Below are 21,440 nucleotides of genomic sequence, written 5' to 3' on the forward strand. Positions count from 1 at the left end.
TTAAACTGTTGATGAAATAGGAAGCAACAGTTAAGTGGATAGGCGGTGGGGACTTGAGAACGTGAAATCTCACTGCTGTCTGATATTAGATGAAAGTAGAGGATCGGAGATACCAAATGTGCTATCAATTGCTTGTAATAATGTAGAGTATGTTTGACCTAGGTGGGGGGGGGGTACATGTTTTACAGGCGCCATAATGCAATTTAGGTACACATAAACCTTGGCAACAATTTTTATTATAATAATTATCTGGAATTTGTTTTATTACCGGGGTCAAATTGACCCCTAGGATAAAAGATGTTAGTCAATTTGAAGATAACAGGAGAAAATAAGCTGGTCAGCCTAGTACCTACTGATGCCAACAAGGATTTTCACCAGCTCAAAATAAACTAGAAAATGTGCTCCTCGGAGCACAAGTCTCCGCCAGCAGACCCGTGCTATTTTAATATTTTAAAACGGCTTTGCCGTAGGGATATCTGAATTTGATCTTTGACTTGTTGTGCTTCCACCATGTACTGAGCTGCCAGGAGATAGTCTATGTCTTTAGCAAAACGGGAGCAAAACGGCCATCACAATGCAAAAGGCGTTGGTTAAAATATTTTCTGTGTGTGATGTTTTTTGCTCTTTCTGTTTTTAAACCACCGCGGCCATAAGGGTACTTTGATGGGTTTGCCAACTCTTCAAACTTGTCGTCTTGGTAGAATGCGCGTGGTTTTTGGTGTTCTGCAGGGGCGACTGAATATGTAGTGTCTGCATCTAAAAAATGTTCTTCTTGAAGCAATGTGTCATATGGGAGTCCTCGTAATTGACTGGTTTGTTCAAATGCTTGTCTGTCTTCTTCATCTTCATTGTCTTGAACAGTTTCAGCAGTTGATTGGTGTGTTTGATCTATGTCAGTTTTCTCTAGTGCTACATAATGTATTTGATCGAGGTGGCCAATTGTTACAGTATTAAGACTTCGGCCTTGTTGTGGGATCAATTCAACTCTATAGTCCTCTTCTGTGTTACTGTTGTAGATGAGTATGCTTTCTTAGCTTTGGCCTTCTGCGCCTTTGCTTCTTCATCAGGTTTCAGACGATGATTTGCTGCTTCTTCAGTTTGCGTAATGGGAGTTAGTTGCATTGTGTGATCTCAGCTGTGATCTCTGTTTGTACTGGAAAGTACTGTTCCTGTCTAAGCTATTTATATATTTATATTACATATTGTGATGTCACGTGAAACTTGACCAATGTTAGGTGTTCTCAGAGGGACACACACACGCACGGACGGGTGATTTGTACTGGAAGGTACTGTTCCAATCAAGACTGATTGATCCTGTCTTACCTCACTTCAAAAACATAAATGTTTTTTTGAAGTGACACACCTATTTATAGGATTGTATTTCGTCATGCGTCTCGCTAGCCAATCAAAAGCATTGGTGACAACATATTGTCACGTGTCACGTGAAGTTTGACCAATGTTAGCTTGGCTAGGGGGGGGGGACACACAGCGGGACAGAACGAAAACATACTCTCCACCTCCGGCGGAGACAATAATTGTAATGCAATTGTAATGCATTATATTGATGTATTTAGTTAATACCTTACCCAACAACAAATGAATAATGGTGAATGTGATAATTTGAATCATAAAATGATGCAACAATTTAAAAAAATATAATTCTACACATGCAAGCTGTGACTTGGGATGTTATTATTTTACTTCAGTCAGGCTCTTAGTATGTTACCTAAATTTTGCTAAGCAGCAAATCAGCAAAGCAAAATCAGGGAACGCTATGGAAAACCCCCCCATATATATACAAGAGCGGGCCCATGGCAAGACAATTTAATCAGATTAAGTTGAGTCATACAAACTTGAATTTCAATTTAACTTAAAAGCCATAGAACTAGCGTGATTATCAGCCTGAAGCTGTGTGGAGCTTCAGTCTGAAATTGGCTGCAGTGTCGGCGATTACAAGGGGAGGGGATTAGAATTTCCCTTAACCAATCACAAGAGATCCACGGATCCGCCTACATCTGACGTCATCGCACAGCTTGTTTTAGCAGATATTCGCAGATTGGCTTGTTGAGGGAATGAGCTGTGATTGGTGTGTAGAAAAGCGTGGCTGATTGAAAACAATCAGCAGACTGACAGCTGTTTACAGCTGAGTAGAGGTCTTCACGGGTCAAATATAAATACCCGAACCCAAAAACCAGAACGCAAAATTTTTGCCAATGTCATTAGTACAAGTTGTCCAGCGTTAAATAAGACTTGTTTCATACTTTCTTACCTAAATGTATAGCCTCCATGATTATGATGTATAATCCCAGTCAATGCTCATTGGACAGCTATCAGAATCAGAATCAGAATCAGTTTTATTGTCACATCACAGGTTTACAAGGTAAAAAAGTGGGTGAAATTCATTTTTGTACATCATTCCCATCAAAATACAAAAATAAATCCACGTTCTAGATGTTTGTAATCCTTCTTCATTGCCAACTATAATCCACGTTAATTTCTAATGTTAAACCACATTTAATGTTGTTTAACATTATAATTGGCTTTGGAGTTTCCATTGTGCTTTGCAAAGTATACCGGTAACAACATGTTGATATTAACTCGATTATTTTACCATTTTTAACCATTAACCAAAGCGTTACGTTAATCGACAATATTTGATATAACTGGTGTATATAAATGAGTGGGTAAAATATGTCCAAGGATTCGTCGGTGATGTCACATCAGATCGCCGACGAATCCTTGCTATCTTTAAAACAACTTCGAACATGGCGTAGCGTCCGTCGCTACTTCCTTGTTGCATAGTGACATCACTGTCGAATCCTTGGTATCTTTGTCCTAGCCTTTCAACGTGTGTGTTGATCAGCGCCGTTAATATGCGCTGTAGTCTTTGCTCGTGGTAGTGAAACACTAAACAGGATTATTATTTCATGTCAACATTCAAGTACAAGTATCAGAAGATGTAACTCAGGTAAAGTAATGCGCCACTCTGCAAGTTTAACTAAAGTTTTCCACCTGTCCAAAGTTGTTCCTAATACAGACAGAGCCTTCGGTCAAGAAAGACGATCATCAAGGCTAATACAGACATAAAGACGTTTTAATCATCCTATCCTTGTTAATATATCGCCATTTAGGTCAATGATATAACATTATGTAGTGATATGATAATATAAATAGCAGCCAGTCATTGACTGCGTCACTGCCAGTCTGTCTTCTGAGCGACCGACCTCCCCCGTCCATTTCACAGTCTGAGCCCCGAGACCCCCCGCTCGCCGGGTCCACTCGGGTATTAGTGGAACCGTGCATTTCACAGTCTGAGCCCCGAGAAACCCACTCGCCGGGTCAACTCGGGTATTAGTGGAACCGTCCATTTCACAGTCGGAGAACCGAGACCCGAGACGGACTGTACCGGCTCCGACCCGGACCCGGAGTCACTTCTTGTGAATGGACCCGTGACCGAGCCGGGTACGGGTCGGAACCCGGGTATTTCGGGTTACATGCCTAACCCGACAAGCTCTACAGCTGAGGCATGTATGACTCCCCTGCCCTGCATGAACCAATGCGATGCTTCATTCTTTAGTTGGAACAAAAAGTTTTTTTGTTAAAAGATTAAGGCTCTATATTCTGACTGTAATCATTGCTATAGAGTATTTGTTCATGTTTGTATACATCTCTTCTGGAGACCACTTGCTGAACGTGCACAATGGGGCAGGAATTTAACGGAGGCCATGAAGGCCATGGCCGCTGTGGCCCCTCAGTTTGGCTTTATGTCCTCAAAAGAATGATATACCCTAAGGCAGTGGTTCTCAAACTTTTTCATGTCAAGGACCCCCACATTGATGTATTTGGAAGTGGACCCCCATCTGAAAAGGTTTTGTGCCAGGGACCCCCAGAAGACGCATTTCTGAGATAAAAATGTTGGTGATGCTATATTAAGTAATAACTACTTTTGCTGAAGAACCCCCACCTCCAAGGACCCCTGGGGGTCCCCAGACCCCACTTTGAGAACTACTGCCCTTAGGCCACATTGGCTTTGATGCCCTGCCTGCACTCCCCCAGTGCCCCAGCTGATTTCACTGTTTTCTCCTTTTCTTCTTTCCTGTCATTACAGTTTTTAGACACCACCAGTGTCTTGTTGAGAGATTTTGAATACTCAAATCCCCCCTGCAGGATGTAACAAAAGACCCCATCCCCATCTTCAAATGAGTCCAGTGACTGATTAGCCTAGGGTTGAGTGTGTATGAACCTTTGAGTTTGTACACATTTTGTAAATCACCAAAATGTACCTTTTACAAATCAATTGTAAATAAATTATTTTCTTTTTCATTTTTTTAACTGATATAGTTATACTATCTACAAATAAACAAATATGGACTTACAATCATTGTTTCCTTTAATGGCCTTGCTGCCTTAAAAAATATTGCCCATAGACCCCTTAACAGACGACGTCACACAGGCTCCAAACGTCATACTGGCTCCAAATGAAACCCATTCTGTCAGGTCTCGCTAGGACGCGCCTCACTAGCCAACACACAAGAGGGGGTCGGGGTGCGCTGAAACAACAGGTTGAGAATTGATTGCATGAAACAATCACCTGTGCATCCAGTCTCAATGTTAGTAAACAAATAATTGGTCTATAAAATGATGAAATTCCAGGCCAGAACAGACATGACATGCAATGTCAACGGAGACTGATTTGAAGTGTGAAAGAAAGCTTATGTCTAGTTAAGCTCTAATAGGTCAGCCATCAGTATGACCACAGGGGACTTAACAAGAAAATAGGGATAATGAGCACAATGTGATCTGCAATGCATCCCTCTCTCTCTCACTCCTACTGTACCCCCATCCACCATCCACCCCTCCTCTTATAATCCATCCGCCCACACCACTTCAAGGAGTCCTCGTTCCCCAGGCAACCTAGGGGTGGGGTGGGATGGGGTAGGGTGGGGTCTAGGGTGCGTGGCCTTGCCAATGGCTTCTGAAGGCAAAACTCTAGGCACGGAAACACAGAGTTGCTATGAATCGTCGTTGTGTTTTTCATCAGTGCTCACTCAAATCCTACCTGCCTGTTTGACAGCCCACATCAGTTAGTTTGTCTGCACAAACCCATCGAGTCTGAGAAGTGAGAATGTACCAGGGTGGAGTGGAATGTAAACACATAACCAAGCCCTATTCAAAAATAGCAGATCTCGCAATGCCACACGTTGTGAGCTTGTAGATCAGCTATTTTTGAAGAATTTTGAAAGATATTGAAAATATATTAAAAAAAGATTTGTTTTTGACCTCCTATATTAAAATTGGCTTAAGGGACGACCGGCCGGCAGACCACGATGTTGTCACGCTCATGTCACTATAACACAGCCATAACATATAAGGAGTTCCCAATGCAGCTACGTCCAAATATGGAGTGTGTTGTCTTACCTAAATGTGTAGCGCAAACAAATCAGTCGGCTACATATATGGGCATATACTGATGACATCAGGGATCGTATATGGGCATAAAAGGGACAAAGACTGACAGATATAGAGATCTCCATAAATGGGCATATAGGTTGGATCGGCTGTGCGCCGTGGGTGTGACTAGATGTGAGGGCCACATAGCGGCCCGAATGTCTAGTTTTTGTAAATTGAACAATCCAGCCTAAAACAACATGCCCAAATATGCTTTTTGATTTACTCGGTCTTGTCTCGGTCTCGCCCATAATTTGACTCGGTCTTGTCTCGGTCTCGCCCATAATTTCACTCGGTCTTGACTCGGACTCGGACTAAGGGACTCGGGACTCTGCCCCCACCGAGTCCACTTGAGTCCAAGACCAAGTCACTACAATGCAATGAAATAATTTTATTATACCCATATTATGAGGAGCCTATTCACATTTACATTCTAAGAGAGCTGTCTGGCGCTTATGGACAGCTGTCTTGGAGCGCATCATCTCGTGGCCATGTCCCTCTAGTTTATATTATTTTAAAATTATTTACACTAACAGCGCAAGCTTTCCAGGTGTTTATTTATTTATTTATTGTGTGTTCACTGTGTAGCCTGTGGTTGTTTTAATAAACGAGATTCTCTAAAGATGATTAGAGAAGGCTTTCAGTAAGGTTTCCTTGCGCCAGTGGCTGACAGCGCGTGTGTGCATCTAATCACAAAACCCGACGCTTGATCAACAGAAAAATATAGATTAATACATTTGACAAAATACAGCGAAATCCCCAAATTATTAGATTCTTAATATCCAGTAAGCAATAGAAACTGCAAACAAATTCAAAGTTAGGCTATAGGCTATCAATATCACACAAAAGTAGAGAGAAGCTGTGACCTCACCTCACAAACAAATGGACAAGAAATAAATAATCCTTTTGCAAACAACATCCATGTTCTGTTTGTTTGTCAACAATGATCTGAATGGAAAGTTTATTTCAGCTATGTGACAGTTTGACATAGTTTGAGCCATTTTTGCTGTGCAGTACAGTCCTCGTTTAAGTTCATTGCCTTCACCTGTTGTTCTGCTGTGCGCAACAGTGCATATCTCCGCCAGGCCAGGTTTACCTACCCAGGCCATGAAATTCATAGGCAGTCATCGTAGCCAATTAGAATGAAATATGCTAAAACTGACTCATGTACTGATACAGAACCGTCGCTGTTGGGTGGAAACCTTGTATGTTCCTTTTTTTATTATTATTTAAAAACTGGTGAAAATAGCCAATCTACAAGCTTCAATTATTAATAATTAAGAAATATTATATTTTAAATAGTGCAAAATCAACTAAAGTCATTGTTAGTGCAAGTTCAATCACATTTAATTTGAATGAAAATAATTTGTGGGGAAAATACATATAATATATATATATATATATATCTATATATCTAATCTAATGTGATTCATATGACCCCTACTTCAGTCAGTGAAGTCCAGGGCTGAATGTGACAAATATTGAGACCAATATAACTTATAACTACAAATATTCATTTGCTAATATGGGTTATATTACACAGATAGTTATACTATTCTTGTACTATATTAAAATAAAATCATCCTTAACCTTCAAATTAAATTCATTATGTCCGTGGACTTTTAAAAAAAAAGCCCTGGCATTTGGCCTTTGTGCCCTAAAAAATGACAAAAGGCCAAGTGTCCTTACCCCTGGCCTAAAATGATGAAATTCCAGGCCTGGTCACAATGCGTCATGGGACGCATTGTGAGCTTGTAGATCTGCTTTTTTTTTATAACTACTGTAGCCTGTTATTATGACGTTTACATATTTTAAAACTGAAGATGCAAACGCATATTGAATGACAGTGCGTTTAAATCGAATGTCTCACCAGTGAAACACTGATTCATTGCTGGGGTGTGAGACTTAGTCATTGATTGGTCAATAACTTTACCATTCACATGTAATTCAGTCATTAAAGTAGCACATATCGATGTGCTATGTAATGGTGGCTCCTTGTCATTAAAGGGGAGTAGTTTTCATTGTTCTGTCTGTAAGGAACATTAATGTGTAATGATGATAATGGCTCATTGGTCAATTTGGTCATTGTTGTTTGGTCTAGGTTTACCATTGAGATGTAATTAATTCAGTAAAAATAACTAAATAGCTAATTGCTCTGCCATTCATTAAAAGATGCAAAGAATTTTTTAAATGTCAAAATAAAAACAAAACAAAACTAGACACATCCGTCTTGATCACATGACTATAGAGATACTGTGTACTGATTTGCGTGATTTTTGGACAGAATCTGAAGGAGTAATAACAACAAATTTGTTTTACAAAGTCAGCCTCCTGGTGGCGCTCTAACAGGCAGATGTGAAAATGCAGGGCAAGGGTTTTTCCTTGGCCTCTAGGGAGTGTGCAAAGTTTCCTGTGGCCTGTCATAGCGCCACCATGAGGCTGATTTGAACATTTTCTATCAAATAAGAAAAAAGAAAAACAAATCTGGTCTCGGTCTCGACTCGGTCTCGCCTCCGGTTGGTCTCGGCCTCGTCTCGGTCTTGACTCGGACTCGACCCCCTCCCTGGCCTCTCGGACTCGGTCTTGACTCTGACTCGCCCCCCCTCGGACTTGGTCTTGACTTGGACTCGCTTTAGGTGGTCTCGACTACAACCCTACCCAAATACGATGCCAGTTTGAAAGTGCCTAAAATTTAGAGAAAGAGAGACTTGGCAGTGAGCTAAATGGAAATGAAACATGATGGAAGTGGATTGAAGCAAAGATAAAAAGCCATTACCATGAGAAAGAAAGCAATGACTCTTGTAGCGGAGAGATGAGTCTGTTCTGTTCTCCCGCCACTGAAGGACCAAGAATTGCTCTCATGATGAGAGATGGAAAATGCGCGTATGATTGCACCGCTTCAAGCCGTTCACGTTTTGATCTCTTTCCACAGTCCTCCAGAGTTTTTGTTCCTGAAGGAGGCCAGATGTGGGGCCTGGCACATTTAGCAATGGTGTTACCGTATCAGGATCAGGAGTATTTTTAGGCATGCACCTAAATCAGCATGGCTAATTAACAGCTCCTAGTGACAACGGGAGAGCAACTATGGTTGGTGATTAGCTTGGTGAGGGGTGTGTGTGTGTGTGTGAGGGGTGTGTGTGTGTGAGGGGTGTGTGTGTGTGTGTGTGTGTGTGTTGGGGGGGGGTTGTGGTGGTGGTTTGAAGTACCTTAACGGAGCCTCTGAGGATCTCCAGTTATAGACATCAAGGATTGATTGTGTGTTGCTCTTCCATTCAGTACATAACGACCTGTCAGTGGACGAGACAGAGAAAGACAGAGAATAATTTGTTAATGAACAGAGCTTTTGAGCAGAAGGTTGTCGGCTTGAGCACACACACACACACACACACACACACACACACACACACACACACACACACACACACACACACACACACACACACACACACACACACACACACACACACACACACACACACACACATGCGCATCTCAACGCTGCCAAATCCAGATGTTAATTAATATCTGGTTGGTTTCCTTTGACCCAAAGGGTCCATTTTTACACTCGGCGCAGTGAACCTTCTGACAACCGACGAGACTCATTATTGCATGTGACTTGGTTTCATTTGTCTGGTTCTTTTCCCATTGAGATGCCTCCCCCCAGAAGGGCAAGTCGGCGAACGCTGCCAGGTTGTTAAATGGTGTGGCCTCGTCTGCGTAGACCTTGTGCGGAGGCACGGCGTGCAGCTTGAAGGGCAAGTAGAATGGAGAGCAGTGGTGGAAAAAGTACTCAAATGTTTTACCTAAGTAAAAGTATCAATACTGCAATACAGAAATACTCTGTTACAAGTACGGAATTCAGAATGTACTTGAGTGAAAGTACGAAAGTATTTGCATCAAAATGTACTTAAAGTACCAAAAGTAAAAGTACTCATTATGCAGAATGTCCCATTTCAAGTCTTCAAATGTGTAAAAATCTTTTGAAAATAGCAGATTTACAAGCTCACAATGTGTCGCGATAGATCGGCTATTTTCAAATGGCCGAAATTTATTTAGGGCTGAAGTGGTTAATACTTGTTTTGTATTAATAATCAAAATCTACAAAGTAACTAGTAACCAAAGTTTTCAAATAATTGCAGTGGAGTAAAAAGTACAATATTTGCCTCTGAGATGTACTGGAGTAGAAGTAAAAGTATTGGAAATTTGAAATACTCAAGTAAACTACAAATACCTCAAAATTGTACAGTAAATACTACAAAATAGTACAGCACTTGAGTAAATGTACTTAGTTACTTTCCACCACTGTGCGAGAGTAGCAAACCAGTCCAATGTGTGTAGCGTTGGGATGCTCTGATGCTGAATCTGCAGTCATTAGATGTGATGAGCTACATGCAATCTGAGACGATGAAAGATAGTGCCGTACATTTTTATGACACAATGAAGAGTACTTGATCTCCCATTCATATGTGGGGGAAACTATATATATTCATAACCCACTGACTCTATAATCTATAGTTCAGGTAAACATTCTTATACCCAGTATGGGCCAAAGTCAATGTACAAAAAGTGGCATAACCAGGTTAATGCAGTCAAATTGTATGGGTCAATGGTTCTCAAAGTGGGGTCCCCCAGGGGTCCTTGGGGGGGGGGGGTTCTAGGGGGTCCCCAGCAAAAGTAGTTAATGTAGCATCACAACATTTTAACCATTTTATCAATTTTACGTTGGCTATTCAAAAATAGCAGATCTACAAGCTTTTTAAACATAAATCTTCTCCACATCAGGTTGGCTCAATCAGGCTGATCAGGCTGTTTAGATGGGGATGTGGGATGCAAGCCATCAGACTCTTTAGTAGTGTTTGGTCTGTCAATGTTTTAATTTTGTAGGTTGACTGTGCTTAGATGACTATTTTATGTATTATTATAATGTGTTTTTATTGATGTCTCTATGAGAGTTGCTATAACACCTTAATTTCCCCTCGGGGATGAATAAAGTACCTACCTACCTACCTCTTCTGGAGGTCCCTGGCACAAAATATTTTGAGATGGGGGTCTGCAGCCAAATGCATATCATTTTGGGGGTCCTTGACATGAAATAGTTTGAGAAGCACTGGTATAGGTGCTTCCCAAGTGGTTGTGTAACCCTTGGAGCAATGTTGAAGCCACTACCTCCATATGCAGGGGAACTGACTTCTAAGAAACCCGGGGAGTGCATATTTATACAAGCTCAATACAAATGGCTGCAGCTCCTAAGTTAATTTAAGCCATTTGAGATTCTAGTTATAATATTTGAGAACCATTTGGTTTTATTATCTTGCTTTTATTTTGTATCTGTTTTAATGTTATTTTGTGCCTGTGTATATATAGCCTGTGCATGTTGCCTTCTTGGCCAGAGTCCACTTGGAAAGAAAGACAATCACAATCCAGTTACCCTGGTTAAATAAAGGATTTAAAAAGTTTTCAGTGATTAGGGTCAATAAGAAAGAAAGAAGATATACGGTATATTAACAGATTTTAGCATTATGCTGTCTTTGTTGCTAATGTACATGTTGAACCTTTAGGCAGCTCATGCACACTGTGTAGCTTACTGTTACCATCTAGTGGTCAAACACCTGCACTGCACCAGAAATGACCATCATGAAAAGGGGGATTTAAAAAAGATATAATTATTAAATAGTTAGTCATTATATTTCTGTCATAATATACTTAGGATTTCTGGGTCCTCACATGACCATGAATCAGAGTGAACTATATAGGCCTACTATAATACATTCTTATTAGGTTTTGAGTTTTGACAAGTGGTTGGGAAATCATGCAGTTTATGAACAATAATAATAATAACATATGTCAAAGTGCTACAATCAGGGTAAAATATTTGTATAAAACATGACAAAGCTAAAAAAAAACAAAAAACTTTAAAATCACGTGAGGGCATAAAGCCTAGGAGAAGAACGATAGTAGCAAAAAAATAAAAGAAAACAGCTTTATTAATAAGGTAGGTCTTTATAGTCCTATTTTGAAAGCATCAACAGATTGCGGTGCTCTCAGGTGGTCAGGGAGGGCATTCCAGAGTGGAGGAGCGGCCCAGCAGAAGGCCAAGTCTCCCCATGGTACAGAGCTTGGTCATGGGGATGTGGAGAAGGTTGGTGTTTCCAGAGCGGCGGTGCTACTCGCGAGTGGAGGTTTGTGGTTTGAGGAGTTCCTCAAGGTTGGAGGGAGCGTTGCCACGGATGCATTGATGGCGTTAATAGGGAGGTTTTGTATTCTGCCTGGGAGGAGATGGGAAGCCAGTGCTGTGAGAGGAGGATGGGTGCGATGTGCTCGTATTTGCCCACTCTCATCAGGATGGGCAGGATGGGAAATGTGTTCAATGCACACATTTCGTTTAGCTGAATGTAAACAACTACCAAATAGATCAGTGGTTTTCGGACCCCCATCTGAAAATGTTTTGTGCAAGGGACCCCCAGAAGCAAAGATTTGAGTAAAAAATGTTCGCTTTAAAAAATATAAATATTCAAAGGTTTTTCAAAAATTAGCAGATCTACAAGCTCATAGCGCGGCACTGTAAATCTGCTATTTTTGAATAGCCAAAGCTAATTGGTTAAAATGACTGTGACGCTATGTTAACTAATTTTGCTGGGGACCCCCTGGTACCCCCCCAAGGACCACTGGTTGAGAACCACTGAAATAGATGAAAGCAATATGATCCATCCATCCATAATCTATCTTGGTCCGCTTATCTGGAGTCTGCTCACGGAGGTAGCACTTCCAGCAGGGAATCTCAGACTTCCCTTTTCCTGGCTGCCTTCTTGAACCTTGAACCTTGAACCTGGCCATATTAGCCAGCTCTAACTGGGGGATCTCGAGGGGTTATCAGGCCTGTTTGGAGATATAATCCCCCCACCTGGTCCTTGGTCTGCTTCATGGTATCTTCCCAGCTGGGCGTTCCTAATACTAGATGCCCGAACCACCTCAACTGGCATAATTATACGCAAAGGAGCAGCGTCTCTACTCTGAGTCTCTCACAGATTATGAGCTCCTTACCCTATCCCTAAGGGAGATGCCAGCCACCCTCCTGAGAAAAAAAAACAATTTCGCCCACTTTTATCCACAGTCAATTTATTTCGGTCATGACCCACATTTCATGACCATAGGGAAGTAATAAAGATTTTTTTCACAGCAAATGCTCCCTGTTTAATCTGCACATGCTTCAGTTGAATGCTTTGATTGATTGATGGATTTTAGGATATCACTTAAAAGCATTCATTAATTTAAACACTTATTTCCATAGGGGTCCTCTGTGTAAAACAAACACAAAACACATTAAAATAAACATATAACACATAACAAAATAAAACCATCTAATTTAAATATGAATTCAAACGGATTTGCCTAAGAATATAATTAAATTAACTATAATAAATAAAAGTTTTATAATAATTAAACTATAAACATATAAACGAGCACTAATTTAAATTAGATCAGTCTAAATGTTTTCACATGTCTCCTGCACCTCCTGCTATTGCAGGTCTATTTGAATTATTAGTGTTTATTGAGTTGAGAAGATGCTTGTAAAGGCTTTATAGGGTTCATATGTTGAGCCCGGTCTTTTTGTGTGTTGACCGGTGTTGACATTAAGTGAAACTCAATATTGAAAACTGTGACAACCTTTTTTTATATCACAACCAATCACTATGCAACTAGGAAAAAAGAAACAGGAAAAATATATATTTTATTTTAATGTGAAGGGTAGTGAAATGTGCGAAAACATGTGATTCCTAATAATTGATCTTAATATTAGGCTAATGTCTTAGGATTTTAGATAAATTCAGGGGGAAAAAACTGGTTGAAAGAATGGAACAATTTAACACATTGGGTGCCAGAGGTTTAGTAAAATATTATACGTTGAGTGCCAGCATTTCTTCCATCCACTTGCGTTATACATTTCGTGCTGTGAGAAGCCCCGACGAGGAAGTGCATGTAAACAAAGCGTGCGTGCGAGACGGCGGAGGGTCCCGACTAACGCCTGGAACAATAATATTTCCAACGCGACCCTCCATTGCAGCGTGATCGCCGATCGAAAACGGCTCGTTTCCACCACATTAAAAAGAAATGGAGATATTAAGCTTTTAATCAAGGAGATAACATTGAAAACGCCGACCGGAAGGATTTTTCACATGGAGCCACATCCAGCTTCTTCTTCTCAGAAACTCCTTGGGTGATGTCAAAGTTTCGTTTTAGCGCCCCACGTGGCCCACATGTATAAAAATAGAATTGGGTCAAAAACGGTCCGGACCGTTTTCGGCACTTCTCGTTTGGACCCTCAAAAACGGTCCGGACCGTTTTTGGCATTCAATGTGTTAATGGGTTAATAAATTAACTCTATTTAAGTCGATCCTGGATTTTATTACCTCAATGACTGATGCCACTCCCAGGGTTGGCAGCTGTTGCCGCTTGGCAGTTTTGTCACTGACTAAATGTGGCAAAGGGAGCTCTCTCTCTCTCTCTATCTCTCTATCTCTCTCTCTCTCTCTCTCTCTCTCTCTCTCTCTCTCTCTCTCTCTTCCTTCCTCTCCCCCCCCCCCCTCTACAAGTTTATTGTCACAACACAAGTATACAGTTTTAAAAGAGTGGGGGAAAACATTTTCCTGCAACAATTTTCTGATCCTAAATTCAGTGGTGTAAAGTAACTAAGTACATTTACTCATGACTTTCATTTTTAAAAAAAAGTTTTGTTTTTTGACTTCAATTACATCCCCAAAAAACGTTTTGGGATTGGCCCCTGGACTTTGATGTCACAGTCCATTAATTCCGCCCCCTATCCTCCCCACCCCACTCCTATCCTTCTCCTTTGGGGGGGCGGAGCAGAGGCGATGATTGACAGGCAAAATCCCTCAACAGCGACACCTGCAGACAAATAGGTTTTTTTTTCATTGCAGCTGAAAAGGCCTCAGAACACAGAGAGAAAAACACCTGCCATGAGTGGATTTTTCAGTTAAAACCTTTTAATACACGTTTGAAGGACCATGCAAGACTTTTAACTGTAAATCTGAATGTCATGAAACCTTTAAGTACAATTTGAGTATTTTACATTTTCAGTACTTTTACTTCCACTACATCTCAGAGGCAAATATTGTAGATATCGTAGATTTTGATTATTATCACAAAACACACTAACCACTTCAACCCTATATATATTTCGTCCATTTGAAAATAGCAGATCTACAAGCTTGCAGATCGGCTAATTTCAAAAGATATTTAATACATATTGAACTTGTACTTTTGGTACTTTAAGTATATTTCGATGCCGATACTTTTGTACTTTTACTCGTGTACATTTTGAATACGGGACTTTTACTTGTAACAGAGTATATCTACATTGCAATATTGATACTTTTACTCAAGTAAAAAATGTGAGTACTTTTTCCACCACCGCCTAAATTGAGCCGAATATTACAGTCCCTTGTGCCAGTACGAGACATCCCTTAGCAGCAGATGTGGAGTGACATGGCATCAGGTCTCTCTCTATCTCTCTCTCTCTCTCTCTGTCTCTCTCCCATGCCCTTGCCTGTCAGGTGGAATGACTCTCCTGCTCTCTGGCGTTGGTCCCTATTGGCTTTGTGTGACCCACGGCCAGAGGAGTCACAGTCACTTTGCTGTCAGAGTGCAGACGGATTGACTCCGGCCGGTGACCTTGTCGTCCATCCCCTCTGGACATCTGTATGCTTGCCCCAGAGCCTGCGATTAATCCAGTCATTTTAACTGCACGCCATTCCACCCAGTCACAGGCAGAGGGCGCCGAGACACTGGCTTTTTGTGTTTGTTTCTCTTTCGCTGTCACAAATTCTGTCCTCTTCCTGTGCCAGCCTGTCTGTCTGCCTGTATGTCTGCAAGTCTCATGCTTTTGTCTCCCTGTCTTGCTTTCTGTCTGTTTCATGCATCTCTTATTCCGTTTGTTGTTTTTGTATTTGTGCGCGTGCGTGCGTGCGCTCGTGCGTGCATGGGTGCATGCGTGCCTTGTGTGTATGTGCGCAGTGGTGGAAGAAGTACTCACATTTTCTACTTAAGTAAAAGTATCAATACTGCAATGTAGAAATACTCTGTTACAAGTAAAAGTCCGGAATTCGAAAGTAAAAGTAGGCTACAAAAGTATTGGTATCAAAAATGTTTTTAAAGTACCAAAAGTAAAAGTGCTCGTTATGCAGAATGTCTCAAATTCTTCATTCTCAAAAGTTTTTAATTTTTTTTGTTGTTGAAAATAGCAGATCTACAAGCTCACAATGCATTGCATCGCGACACATTGTGAGCTTGTAGATCTGCTATTTTCAAATGGCCGAAATGTAAATAGAGCTGAAGTGGTTACTGTATATACATATCTTTTTTTTTTGGGGGGGGGGTGGGGGGGGGCTTTTTGTGCCTTTATTTTAGAGAGGGATAGGGAAAGTAGGCTGACAGGAAATGGGGAGAGAGATGGGGGGGGGGGTGACACACAGCAAAGGTCGTCGGGAACGGGAGTCGAACCCACGACACGCTGTCAGGCTGGCATTGCAGCCTAGGGTGCCTGGACCATCACGCTACTTGTATGTTTTTTAATAATACTCAAAATCTACAAAGTATTTAGTAACTAAAGCTTTCAAAGAATTGTAGTGGAGTAAAAGTACAATATTTGCCTCTGAGATATAGTGGAGTAGAAGTAAAAGTACTGAAAATTGGAAATACTCCAGTGAAGTAAAAAATACCTCAAAATGTTACTTAAGTACAGTACTTGAGTAAATGTACTTAGTTACTTTCCACCACTGCCTGTATGTCTGCAAGTCTTTGCTTTTGTCTCCCTGTCTTGCTTTCTGTCTGTTTCATCCATCTCTTATTCTGTTTGTTGTGTTGTGTGTGTGTGTGTGTGTGTGTGTGTGTGTGTGTGTGTGTGTGTGTGTGTGTGTGTGTGTGTGTGTGTGTGTGTGTGTGTGTGTGTGTGTGTGTGTGTGTGTGTGTCTCTGTGTGCGTGCATGCGTGTGTGCTAGTGTGTGTATCTGTGTGGGGTGAGAGAGTTTGTGTGTGTGTGCGCGCGCATGGCTGTAACGCGCGCTGTTGTGTGGAACAAATTACAGAATGTCTGGGGAGCCAAATGACTAATCAAGTAGTGCACAGATTAAAACCCGATTGATGCAGTTTGAAGACACAGCCGCGCTATGGAAAATCATACAGCGGTGTACACCTGTTTGATCTTGATCCTCCAATTAGTGTTGGCATACAGGCGAGGACACCTTATCGGTATGTTTAGGTTCTATATATTGTTTAAGTGTAATGGTGTGTTAGAGTGCTTTAGAACAGTGGTTCTCAAAGTGTGGTCCGGTGACGGGGACCTCCAGGGGTCCTTGGGGGAGGGGGGGGGTGGAGTTCCCTGGGGCCCCTGGGGGTCCCCGCATGGCACAAAACATTTTCAGATTTGATCACCTGCAAATCAGTGGTAATGTGGGCTTAGAGACAGCGGAAAATGCCCTCAAACTGAGCTCATACCCCCCCGCCCCACCCATTCTCCATCACCATATCCTCCCTGCCCTGTCCCCAATAACCAATCCAAAGCATAGAGTTAAAAATAAGATCCAAAGCCACATTTCTTTGTTGCTGTTGGGCAGAAACCTCTTATCTCCATATTCTAACCTTTTTTGTGTTTTCTCGTAAATTAACGCCCCTACTTGATCACACTACAGCGTCACACAAAAGCATCAAAAGTAGCAGATCCACAAGCTCGAAACGCGGCACGTTTTGAGCTTGTAAATCTGCTACTCGAATCCTGAAAAGTTACAGTTTGGGACATATGAGGTTTCCACCCGACAGAGACGATTTGTTAATTTGCGATAATGGTCGCCGATGAGAGATGGCATGCTCTTGGCATCTATACTGTACGTGGAAAATAAGAAAGAAATCACATACAATGTGGGTATTTGGCTGGATCTTGATACATGCATAACGACACAACCTTCTTCATCGTGAAGAATGACGATCGACCCTCTTCAACCGCTGTAAATTGAAAACTAGGCTATTGAGTCATTTTGTCATTATTCTTAGATGTACCAAAGTGCCTCTACGCTCTCTCTCTCTCTCTCTCACACACACACACAGCGGCTGAGACACAACACGAACGCTCGCCTGGAATAATGTCAATGGCAAAAAAAAAGAAAAGTAATCTCATTTTGAACCGGAGTGTAAAATCCTGTTTGCATGGCTGTGGCGTGCATCTTTGTGCCCAAGTGTTTTATCCCACTAAAACCGGGAAAGCCATCATGTGTTGTTTTAAGATCTCTTTGGCTATTCAAAAATAGCAGATATACAAGCTCGTAGCGTGGCACAGAGTGCCGTGCTACGAGCTTGTAGATCTGCTATTTTTGAAAAATCGTGAACATTTGTGCAAATCCTTGAATATGCGTTTTTCAAAGCAAACATTTGTAACTCAAATCTTTGCTTGGGGGTCCTTCACATGAAAAAGTTTGAGAACCACTGATATAGCAACATATGTTTTTTCCCAAAATTGAGGATCACAATTTTGGGACTTCATTTACCAAAATTGTGATCCTCCAATAGACAAAAAGTGCATCAGTGGTATAGCTATATAAAATATATGACATTTCCAGAATTAAAATAAATGCTCTGCCATTTTTGTATCATAACACCTTTGACATTTATACTGGAAAGAAAGTCATGCATAGGGTTGCAAAACTCCAGGAATATTCAAGGTGGAAACCTTCCATGGTTTCCACCTTGAAACCATGGAAGTTTCAATGGCTACAGAAGAGCGCTGTTCAGATGCAGTTTGGCCTAATGTACGATAGTTTTTCACTTAGGATTTAGACGCCATTTTGTAGAATGGGCCTCGGGTCTTAGAGGGTTATGGCACGCAGAGACGCGCTCACGCAGGCATCCTCCAAGGCTGTCTCAGAAATCACAACAATCCCACCACAATGGGGGCTGAACCGAAACATACTATGTTTTATCCGTTTCACAGATGTGACACATTTTTTAGCTTTGGTTTCGCGGGATTGGTTCTTACAGGGATACGTGTCTGGTTGGCAAGCAAACCAGTTTGGTCTTTATTTACACCTAATAATAACCGAGCACACTTGGGCCAGTCGTGCGTGTATTAAGATCTCTCCCATTTACTCTTTATTTTCTCGATTTCAGCAGCTTTCACACTTCATAATTGCACCTCGCCGGAGCTGTCAGATCAAACCCAAATTGCATGGGGGTACTCGGCGGCTAACTGGAGCAGTTAGGGCCTAATATAGGTTTAACCGCTTTCACTTTAAACGTGTTGCCATACGTTGTCAGCTCGTAGATCTGCTATTTTCGGGTATAGTAAAGAATCGGGCATAAGTGGTTAATGCCAGTGGTGGAAAAAGTACTCAAATGTTTTACTTAAGTAAAAGTGTCAATACTGCAATGTAGAAATACTCTGTTACAAGTAAAAGTCTGAATTCAACATTTACTTGAGTAAAAGTACAAAAGTATTCGTATCAAAATATACTTAATGTACCAAAAGTAGAAGATACTAATTATGCAGAATGTCCTGTTTCACAAGTTTTCAAATGTATAATAAAATGTATAAAAAACCTTTTGAAAATAGCAGATCTACAAGCTCACAATGCGTCGTGATGCGCCGCTTTGTGAGGTTGTAGATCTTCTATGTTCAATGGTCGAAATGTAGAAGTGGGTAATTTATCTTTTTCAAAATCTAGTAACTATAGTTATCAAATAATTGTAGTGGAGTAAAAGTATAATATTATCCTCTGAGATGTCGTGGAGTAGAAGTAGAAGTACTGAAATTTGGAAATACTCCAGTGAAGTAAAAATACCTCAACATTGTACTTAAGTACAGTACTTGAGTAAATGTGTTACTTTACACCACTGTGCCTCGTACAAAAGACGCATGAATGACAGCTGGACCGGGGGAAAACCAAGCTGTGTATTTATCTATTTCTTAATTTTAAAATATTTGCTCCAGATGAAAGGTTTGGAACAGGTTGTTCCCTCTTCAACTGCCTCCCAGCGTATTAAGCAAATCCCCCTCCGCTCCTCTTTACAACCTTCCGCTTATAAAGAAAAAAGGAAAAGAAAACTTCCCGAGGCTGAGACATCCTCCTTCTTGTGTTCACATTTCTAAATATACCCCATCCATCCATTAGCGACACAGAGAAGTTGCACTCGCTTTTATATATCGTGCTACTTCTTTCTTTCTTTCTTTCTTTCTTTCTTTCTTTCTTCTCGGTTCCTCCGCAGCGCTTCATGCTCAGTTGGGCTTCAAAACGCATCACAGCACTGCCTTGTGTGTCTTTATTAACGCCTGGCGCTGAACAAGACAAGAGGTTGTAGTAGGTTGTGGGAGGCAGAGTGGAGGCTTTTTGTCTGCGTGTGCGTGCGTCCGTCCGTGCGTGCGTGCGTGCGTGCGTGCGTGCGTGCGTGCGTGCGTGCGTGCGTGCGTGCGTGCGTGCGTGCGTGTGTGCGTGTGCGTGCGTGTACTTGTGAGGACCAAATGTCAAAAAAGTATAGTATAGAATTCAAGAAATTGACATTATGAGCAAAAAATTTTTTGTCCTCACAAAGAAAATGGTTGTTTTATGGTTGAAAAAGGGTTTTAGAGATACCTTTACAATTAGAAAAAGATTGAGGTTGGGGTTGGGATTAGACATTTAGAGGTTAGGTTTGGGTTTAAAGGGATAGTTCACCCCAAAAACCTTTTTCTATCGATTTCATGACCAACGGACCGGTAGCGGTTCCGGTAGGAGACACAGAGGAGACTCTTTGTGTCTCCTACCGGAACCGCTGCCGGTCATCAAATTATTGGCTTAGGAATGCGACGAAATCAAAAGAATATCCATGAATTCAAGTCTCCATGGGGTGACTAATCGATAGGAAAAAAGTCATTTAGGGGGTGAACTATCCCTTTAAGAGTTAGAAGCTTGATTGACTTAGTTTTGCGCTGGTGCCGTGCACCCCCAAAAAATAGTTGGCTTTAGGCTTACAAAAAAAGCCAAAAAAAAATGAAAATGGCATTCATAAAATCGCCGTCCTAAAATGTTTATGTCCTCACAAGTATAGTAATACAAACGTGTGTGTGTATGTGTGTGTGTATCCGTTCATCTGTGCATGGGGGGGCCGGAGGCGTCCTAAGTGGCAGCCAGGGAGTCCCATCGCATGGCGACAGGGGGTATCTCAGCGGGGGGCGTGGCTGAGCCACTGCAGTGTCTCTCGCTGATAATTGATGAAGACAAGCTTGAGTGAAATCCCTGTGACAGAGACAGACACGCTGCACATGACCAACACTGATGGATGTTCATGTCCACATGTCTTCATGCTCTCTCTCCCCCCTCTCTCCCCCTCTCTCTCTATTCTCTCTCTCTGTCTCACTGTATCATTGGCTTGCTATTTCCTTATCTCTATCTCTTTCTTGTGCTTCCTCTCTTACCTCTCTCTTACCTCTACCTCTCTCTCTCTCGCTCTACCACCAGTCCCTTTCAGCGGTGCACAAAAGGAGCAGTCTCCCAGTGGGGCGTCACCAGCTGAGCTGTGACAGAGGAGAGGAGAGGAGAGGAGAGGAGAGGAGAGGAGAGTGCAGGAGAGGAGGAGAGGAGAGTGGAGAAGAGAGGAGAGGGGAGGAGATGAGGGGAGGAGAGGAGAGGAGGAGGAGAGGAGGAGGAGAGGAGGAGAGAGAGAAGGATGAGTGTGGATTACAGGGGAGACAGTGAGGGCGTGATGGTTGAAGGAGGTCCAGCTGTGATGAAGGGATGGGAGAGAGGAGAACAGCAGAGGAGGAGGGCAGGGAGGGAGAAAGGGAGGGAGGAGCGATGTGGAACGAAAACAAGCAGATGTTGATGAGGCGATGAGGGTGGAGGAGGAGAATGAGGAGGAGAAGGAGAAGACTGATGGGTGTGGAAGGAAATAAGAAGGTTGGTGGACAGAGCTGACAGAGACAGACGTGGTAGATGAAAGAATGAGGATGAAGA

This window comes from Gymnoscopelus braueri, assembly GCF_963280865.1.
Source record: "Gymnoscopelus braueri genome assembly, chromosome: 16".
Taxonomy (NCBI): Eukaryota; Metazoa; Chordata; class Actinopteri; order Myctophiformes; family Myctophidae; genus Gymnoscopelus; species Gymnoscopelus braueri.